The sequence below is a fragment of the Cibotium barometz genome, chromosome 28 (assembly GCF_041138505.1).
Source record: "Cibotium barometz isolate CiBa-2024 chromosome 28, ASM4113850v1, whole genome shotgun sequence".
Classification (NCBI taxonomy): domain Eukaryota; kingdom Viridiplantae; phylum Streptophyta; class Polypodiopsida; order Cyatheales; family Cibotiaceae; genus Cibotium; species Cibotium barometz.
Genome location: NC_141073.1, coordinates 52,378,302 through 52,386,949, shown reverse-complemented (window position 1 = coordinate 52,386,949; position 8,648 = coordinate 52,378,302). Strand labels below are relative to the sequence as shown.

Sequence of the window (8,648 nt, the reverse complement as noted above, 5' to 3'; positions counted from 1 at the left end):
GAACGACTAGGCAACATCCTCGGCGGTCACATTGGCCCTGCAAGGAATAAGCGTAACAAATTTGCTAAACCTATCAACAATAGTTAAGCACTGCGTATTACGCTTACTTGGACTGGGAGGCACTTGTGACAAAGTCCATCGAAATGTCCTGGAAAGGACCCTCAGGAATTGGCAAGGGCTGTAACAACCCTATCTTCTTTCCACGAGGAGCTTTCACGTTTTGACAAATGTCATAGCGTTGTACATATGTGCAAACACATCACGCCTCATCTTTGGCCAATAGTATTGCCGTTCTAATTTCTCCAGAGTCGAATTCATGCCCCTATGACCACTTGTAATGGCGTCATGGGCATCATGGAGAAGAGCTGCCCAGAATGACTTCATGACACATAGTCGGCCTTTGTAGAAAAGCCAACCATCGCGTATCAGAAAATGGCATGGTTGTAATATGCAGAAGCTTCGGAGAAGGATCGGTACTTCAAAACTCGGAAATCAGCACTCTTTTCGCGACGAAATTAACGCACAAACTGAAAGGAGATGTGCAGAAAATAGAGAGAGAAGGGGGAGATGGAAGAGGACACAGTATTGGGTCCCAATTACCCTCTGTAGGGCCTGTGGCTTGTGAGGCTTGACATGGCAGAACATGTGTGGCTTGTGAGGCTTGACATGGCAGAACATGTGTGAGTTCTGGGGCTTGACATGACAGAAACATGTCTGGCTTATGGAGCCTGACATGACAGCACATGACTAGCAACCCTGGTGCTCATTTCATACTTATGTTTTGGGAAGGATTCAGCATCCCTGAACATTCAGAAAAGCAGCTTACGAATTTATGGTGGATATTTGGGACACAGTTGGCTCTTGTGCCTGTGTCTGGTTATTATCATAGTTATTGACTCAGGATAAGGATACAGTTTCTTGATCCGGTTGGCTCTTGTGCCCGTATCTAACTTCAGATCGTGGATCTAGAATTATGGCTTTAATGCTGGACTTATGTAATACTACTGATGGGTAGTGGATCTGCTATTCTTGAACGATATCTTAGTGGTATCACGTTTATACACTTGCGGACAACTGCTTTATAAGACGGAGGGGATGTCACCATTTGGTCCCTCACCCATCTCGACCAGTGTTTTATACACTAGGTAGAACCAAGGTGTGAACGGGGATTTTTCCACAAAAGCAGCAAAGCCACAGGATGGAAGACGCTTGTGTAAAGCCAAGTCTTGTCGCAGAACGTGTGTGAAGGCTTAGCTGGCATATTTCTATTTGAAGGATTTTACTCACTTTTATGGTTTATAAGGATACATGTTCACACTTATAAGTGGGTGGACATGTGGGGTTTTGGTCAAAGAATATATATATATGAGGTGGACCAAATCTTTTTAACCAAGTGTGAACACTTTAAGTGGGCGCCTCTTTTATCTCCCAGAAAGAGAGGTTTATGGTATTTTTGGAGGGCCTGCCACTTTTAACAAGGGGAAAAGCAAGCATAGGCTGGATATAGAGGGGAGGGTCGAATCTATGAAGGAAAAAGGGATGCACTAATGGAAATAGAGGAGAGAAGTCGGGCAGCCATCTTTTTGGATATATGTGCTCGCATCCCTCAACAAGGGACCAGTCTGTATATATATACCTCTGTCTCTCTCTCCTACTCCGCAGTTTTTCCCTCTTTTCTTGTCAGTTTGCTGGCCGTGCAGATGGCTATAGGCTGATCTGTTTGCTGGCCATACAGGGGGGCAGCAGGAATAAGCATACCGTCTGCAGCTCTGCACTCTCTTCTCTTTTGCTGGCCGTAAGAAGCAGAAGGGGCTGCAAGTGACGCAACAAACTCTCTCCTCTCCCTCTACACTGGTCATACAGAAATTTAGCCGCCAACAGGGCCTGTCCGTACAGTCGTACAGGGTCAGTATAGGCCGCACGTGTGAAGCGTAACCGACCAGCCTTGAGGGCAGATTTGGACCAGATTTTGAGGACAATTTTGAGGGCTGTTTTTGAACTATCTTTGCACAGATCTTGGGAGATCTTTGTGGATCGTGGACTTATCGAAGTACTATGGCAGGCCGGAAAGTGGTACAGTGGCCAGGTGTCAGGCGTTTTTCTGAAAGGTGTTTTGGGCTTGTGTACATATGGGATGCATGGTATGTAATAAGACTTGGCTTTGAATGCCTTGGCAGATGTACAGGGTGGATGGCTTGGTAGTGGGCTTGTGCAGGTTTGTCCGGAGTGTGGTCCGCTGGATGAGGTATCAGCCGCTCGGTTGCTTGTTTGTGTACGCGTCCAAATATAAATGAGTGGGCACTCGCACGTTGCTTTTGAAAGAGTGTGTGGAAGCATGGGAGCAGTTAATAATTGAGAGGACCAAGGTCGCATTGAACATGGTGTGAAAAGCATTGGGGTGGCCATCTTTTAGGCTTTTTATAAAATACACCATCAACGTGGCCAATAATAAAAAGACCACGTGGAGCTTTACGCAGCTGCCAGCGTGAGCCTCTGGAAGGTTGGCGAAGAAGAAAGAGCATGGAAAAGGAGCCGCCGGGTACAAGGAGAGACGCGCTCTGGTGAGCAGGCGCTGTAGAGGAAAGGAGCCGCCACAGAGGATCGCCACGAAGAGAAAGTGTGGGTTGGAAGGCGGCCTCTGTGTGCGCAAGACGGCTGACAGGCTGGCGTCAAAGGGACGGCGACTGCTGGGGAGTCACCGTGAAGCTGTTGCGACTCTGAAGGTTTTGCTGCAGCAGAGAAGAGGCTGGCTGCGAGTATGGTAGAAGGCTGGTGACTGTGAGGAAGTCGCCTAGGAGACACAGGTGAGGCTGGCACGTGAAGCAGATGGGGGTGTTGACACAGGCAAAGACCAGAGAAAAGCCTTGCGGTGAGTTGTTTGGGTTGTTGTTTGGTTGTGGCTGCGATGGCAAGTGGTGCTGATAGCACGCCAAAGAGAAGGAGTTCAAGGGGCAGGTGGTGCTCGGGTTCGTTGTGAGGCTGGCAGAGGATCGGCACACAGAGAGAGAGAGAGGTGTGTTGGAGTAGCCGCTGCTGGCGACACACACAGAAGTGATGGGCTACAGAGAGAGTTGAGGGTTGCTGGTGGGGCGCCCTCTGAAGAGAAAGAGTGCCTTGGGTGTTTTGTGTTGGCTGCAGTAGAGGTGCTGACGTGTGGGCTAGAGACAGGTGAAACTCGCCTACGACACTTGGCAGGCAGCAGCAGCTGGACAAAGAGTAGCCGGGCTACAGAGGAAGGGAGGGTTGCTGGTGGGGCGCCCTCTGAAGAGAAGCAGAGACCTGGAGAGAGGCTTGGTTGTCAGAGCAAGGGTGGATTCCCTTGGCAGTAAATCCAAGCCACAGTCTTGGTTTTTGGTGTAATTGCTGAGTTTGTTTGATGTGTGGTGAAGATGGAACTGGATTTCCCTAAGTTTTATGGTGTGGTTGGTGCTGTGTATGTTTTTGCTGAATGATCATTTGTCTATCGTGGTTTTGAGCTATCTTTCTGGCGTGGGTGGGTGGTGAATCGTGAGAGGTGTTCCAGCCGGTGTGGCTGGTGGTGCCCCCGTTGTTGTGGTGTTTATCAAAGTTTGGGAGGTGAAGGGCTATAGAGGCATAGTCTTTTTTCTTTTTTTCATCTCACACCAGGCAGGACTTCTCTCCCTTTTTGCTCAGGTTGTACAGTGGTACAGCAACGGGGCCAAATCAAGGACTGTTTTTGGAGAAACCAGATTGTGTTTTGATTCATGTGCAAGTGTTTGCTGAGGAAGTTTGTGGAAAGATCTGGTGTTGTTCACACCCGCACCTTGGTATTTTGTAAAGCTTCTCAATCAATAAAGAAGTTCCTAGGGGGGCCGGCCGTTCCGGCTCAGTGGTGTGTTTCTTTTAGCATTTCCGCTGCATTTTCACATCTTTGTTTGGTATTTGAAGTGTTTGTCCATCGCTCCAGGTTCCCGTCCGATTTCATCTTATATGACAAGGAATGCATCCGAAAGTGAATGCCCTACTCCCATAAACCATACTCCCATAAACCATAGAATCACTTTGGCATCCACAAAATCTAAAAATGCACACCTCAAACTCCATTTCCATATGAACTTTATTTTCATCCTCAAAATTCCCTTGGCGAAGATCTCCACTACAAAGCATAGAACATGCATCCTCACAATGAATATCTTCATTGTCAAGGCTACCATCATCCACATCTTCATAGACATCCTCGTCCTCATGATGAATGGTAGTACCATAATCATCAACATCCACCACCAAAATATCATCAATACATGTGTGAACAATCTCATCATGAGAAGATGCGTCATTATTTGCGTCATGATCCACTTGTCAAGAAAGATTCGGCAACCAAGTATCTTCATCTTCTTGCTGTCCAGAAATTACAGCAAACATGCCCTCCAATTCAACACCCATAATGTGTGCGTAAAGACCCACATAGCCACACTCCATACATTGGTCAAATGTAAAAGCGATCGGAGATCCTAAATTGCTTTTGGAAAAGCCCAAATCTGGCTTGGAAGAAGAACTTGGCAAAGGCCATAAAACTTATGGTGATCATGACGCAAATAAAGAAGAATCTTCTCATGATGAGATTGTTCACACATGTATTGATGATATTTTGGTGGTTTATGTTGATGATTCTGGTTCTACCATTCATCATGAGGACAAGGATGTCTGAAGATGCGGATGATGGTAGCCTTGACAATGAAGATATTCATTATGAGGATGCATGTTCTATGCTTTGTAGTGGAGAACTTCGTCGAGGGGATTTTGAGGATAACAATAAAGTTCATATGGGCATGGAGTTTGAGGTGTGCATTTTTAGATTTTATGGATGCCAAAGTGATTCTATGGTTTATGGGATTAGGGCATTCACTTTCGGATGCATTCCTTGTCATATGAGATGCATGGTGCAAGACTATGTGGCACGTCCTAGTTTTGGTGTATTGCCTTTGGATAGAGGAAATATTCTTGCACATGGTGTATTACATTTATGTTCCGGATTGATATATACTGGTATGCTTTCCTTTCGACCCCGGTATATGTGGTAGCTCAGTTATGTGGGTTGGAAATTATAGTAGCTATTCTTTTGATCAGGGTGGCTACTTGTGCTTGAGGAAGCTTAATTGTTGGTCTCTTGGTTTGCCTTTTGATCCAGGAGATCAAAGTTTTTAATAGGTTATCCTTTGGCTACCATTGAGGAATCAATTGGTGCATAAAAACAGTGATTATGGATTGCTGGAATTTTTGAAAATCACTATTTGGATAGTCCTATACCTTTTGGTTTTGGATGCAAATTGCGTGGAAGATTTATGAAGTGCATATGCCGTTATGGAGTACATGATATGGCTTGATGTGAGCGCATTGTGGACAGTTTGTAGCTATACATGTCTTTTTGGCTCCAACATACATGGCTCACGCATGAACATGCTACTTGATATGAGTCCTTTGGCTACCTTTGAGGAATCAATTGTTGCATAAAAACAATGATTACGGGTTGCTGGAATTTCTGAAAATCACTATTTGGATAGCCCTATACCTTTTGGTTTTGGATGCAAAATGCGTGAAAGATTTATGAAGTGCATATGCCGTTATGGAGTACATGATATGGCTTGATTTGAGCGCATTGTGGACAATTTGCAACCATACATATATCTTTTTGGCTCCAACATACATGATTCACGCATGAGCATGCTACTTGATATAAGTCCTTGATGGTATACTTCACTCATGCAAGTTTGTACATGTATACTTAAGGTTTCCAGGATGAAACCTCTTGGGTGGGGATGGTTTGTAACAAAGTTGAAGACTCAAGTCAATTTGGACCCAAGGCCAAGGGATGAAGGGGATGTGAAAGGAGCCAAGGGTTAAGACTAGGCTTGGGTATGCCTATGGACATTAATAAGTGTAGTGTAAAAGGGTGGCCTAGTATATAAGTGAAAGTTTGAAAAACGCTCTTCGTCGTCCAAGACCATAGGCGCAAGCTCCTCCCATGTGATGGTGCTGAGCCTGCCACCCACTGGTGATCAAAGAGGAGTAGAAAGCTGAGTACTGAGAGGTCAAATGAGACAACAAAGTGATGGCCATGTCCTCTGAAGATATCTCCTTCCCAGGTTCTTTTTGTTCTTTTTTTCTGATGGTCTTGTGAAGGGAGGGAGGGTGGGTGGGAAAAAAAATGAAGGAAGAGGCTGCAATTAATATGCAAGGTGGCTGTCCAACGGTGATAGCCGCCTTCTACCCAATCTCCAAGTCTCGAGCAGCCCAAGAGATCTCCAATAGCACCAAAAAACAAGCAGTCCCGCAAGCTCTTCAAATCTCCCGCAAGCTCCAAGGTCTTCAAGAAACAATCCTGCAAGCTCTCCAATGTCTCCAACCTTCAAGCCACCTGGGACTCTGATACCATGTCGGAATATGCCGCAGATATGAGACAAACTGCTGAGAGCATAACGTAGCAAGACACCATGAAGAGGATGAGCAAACGCAAGAGAACCACCAACCTGAAAAATGCAGAGCTGTGTGGAGAAAAGCAAACGGAAAAGAGAGAGAGTGAAGCTATATGAACTCTGCACTATATACAAGATCCGGTACAATACCCCAATACATAAGTGTGAGAGGCAAGGCCACATATATATATGGCCCTGGCCTGCTGGTCGGCCAGCCCAAAACAGGCTGACAGCAGCCAGATGTCCACAACCAGCAAAAAACCTCCAGTCGGCCATAAAAAACAATCAGCCAGAATATACAGGTCGGCCAAGACATAATCCAGGTGGCCAGGTCTGAAAGCAGCCAGCCGGCACACTACTGCCCCATGACCACAGAAATAGGGGAAAATATACGGAAAAATAGGGAAAAAATGGAAAAACACCTAATGGGCGGGCACACCCACAACCGAGGCCCTAGTGTGTAACGTACAAACAGGAGATGACTGCTAACAGAATTGAGGAGCAGGGCAGCACGCCCGCGTCACAGCAGGTGGAGAAGATTGGCAGCACCAGTAGCACACACAGAGGCAGTAGCAGCAAAAGCGTGCATAGCACTAGCAACAGCAGCGCGAACAACAGCAGCTCAGGCAGAGAATCAGCTTGCGAATCTGCAAATCTTAACACTATGTGCCACGTGTACAGCCATGAACGCCACTTGTACGGCCACCTGTACCCTGCACAAAACCCTAAACAGCTGTACGACAGCAGTGCAAAGCCCTACATTGGCTGTACAGCTGCAGACGAGCGACTGTGCACGGTTTCTGCATGGTCGCCATCTCATAGTTGTCCTACTGCTCTCCCCCCCCCCCCCTCTCCCCCCCCCCCCAAATAGTCTTATTTGGATCCTCAGATGGAAACTTGCCAGATATACAGAGCTCAGAAAGCCAAGAAGGATGTAAGCGTATATGACACTCCAAGCCCAAACCATAGAAATGGATAGACTCTTGAAATGAATAATCTGCTTCAGGATTTCACCAGACAATATGGATTAAGGAGACCACTGATACTAGGAGTGCAAGAGCACGTCCTGACTGGTTCAAACATTATGGGCACCGTGTCACCCAGATCTGTTTGACAAGATATGGTTCTTGACAATCAGGAAGGCCTCTTGTGTGATCAACATCAGCAAGGCCTCCACCACTGTTACCCCCACATACATTTGAAAGTTCACTGTTTTGTTGATTATCCTAAAAAATTATGTTGTGCCTTGTGTCACATCAAACATTGGTGTGTCTGCTGCAAGGTTGCCCTTTGCAAAGATTTCTATACAAGGATAACACTTACTATGAAATTAATACAAAATTTCCAAAAAGCATCAAAACTAACAGCCTTCTAGAACCAAAATGTCTTTAAAGCTATTTGTTCACTTCCTTGTGTGTATGACTAGGAAGTGAAGTACAAATAGCTTTAAAGAGAAAAATTGAGACTCATTCATACCTCCCACACAATTTTTCTCTTGATCATGCATATACTGTCACAAACCCATCTCTCTCTCTCTCTCTCTCTCTCTCTCTCTCTCTCACACACACACACATGTTTCAGAGTCCAGGTCGCCATCAGTGTGTGGACGTTAGAGAGAGGTTGGGTGCAATAAAACATTCTGCCCACATGCATACACTCTCTCGACGTTAATAAAATCTTTCTTTCTTTCTTTCTTTCTCTCTCTCTCACACACACACACACACACGTACATACCTTCGTTCTGGCCCGCGTCAGCTGCAAGCCTTTCCTCTCCGTTCTCAGTCCCAAAGATTGAGAATTAACTAGACTCCCACTCTTATGAAATTTCCAAGTTTCCTGCCCTTTTTTAATTTTTTTAAAAAAAAGAAAAAACTGCCCTTTAAAATATATATATATATATATATATATATATATATATATATATATATATTCCAAGTTTTCTTTCTTTTTATAAAATTTAGATATAGTCAAATTCCAGCTTGCCCTTTTTCCCAAAGAGGAACAACTTAACCACTCGTTAAGCTTTCCCTTATTTTAACTTGCCCAAAGATATTTTTGGTCCTGCCAAGTAGGGGCAGTGCATAGGCCCTACCCTCTTTTGGACCCAAAGTCCAAGATCTTCTTGGACACGGGGAAACATTTGATTGGAGTTTTCGAAAATTTAAGAGACTAAATATATAGGTCCTTTTAATCATAGTAATGTGGCATGTGGCT

At 45.2% G+C, this 8,648-nt stretch overlaps 1 protein-coding gene across 1 annotated transcript in view; it reads right to left on the bottom strand.

The window, feature by feature from the left end:
- Positions 1-8,285, bottom strand: part of LOC147622920 (uncharacterized) — a 23,281-nt gene extending 14,996 nt beyond the window's left edge. Inside the window, exon 1 of the mRNA XM_086822723.1 lies at positions 8,169-8,285. The gene's annotated coding sequence lies outside the window, so the exon portion shown is untranslated. The remainder of the gene's footprint in view (positions 1-8,168) is intronic.
- Positions 8,286-8,648: the final 363 nt, after the last annotated feature.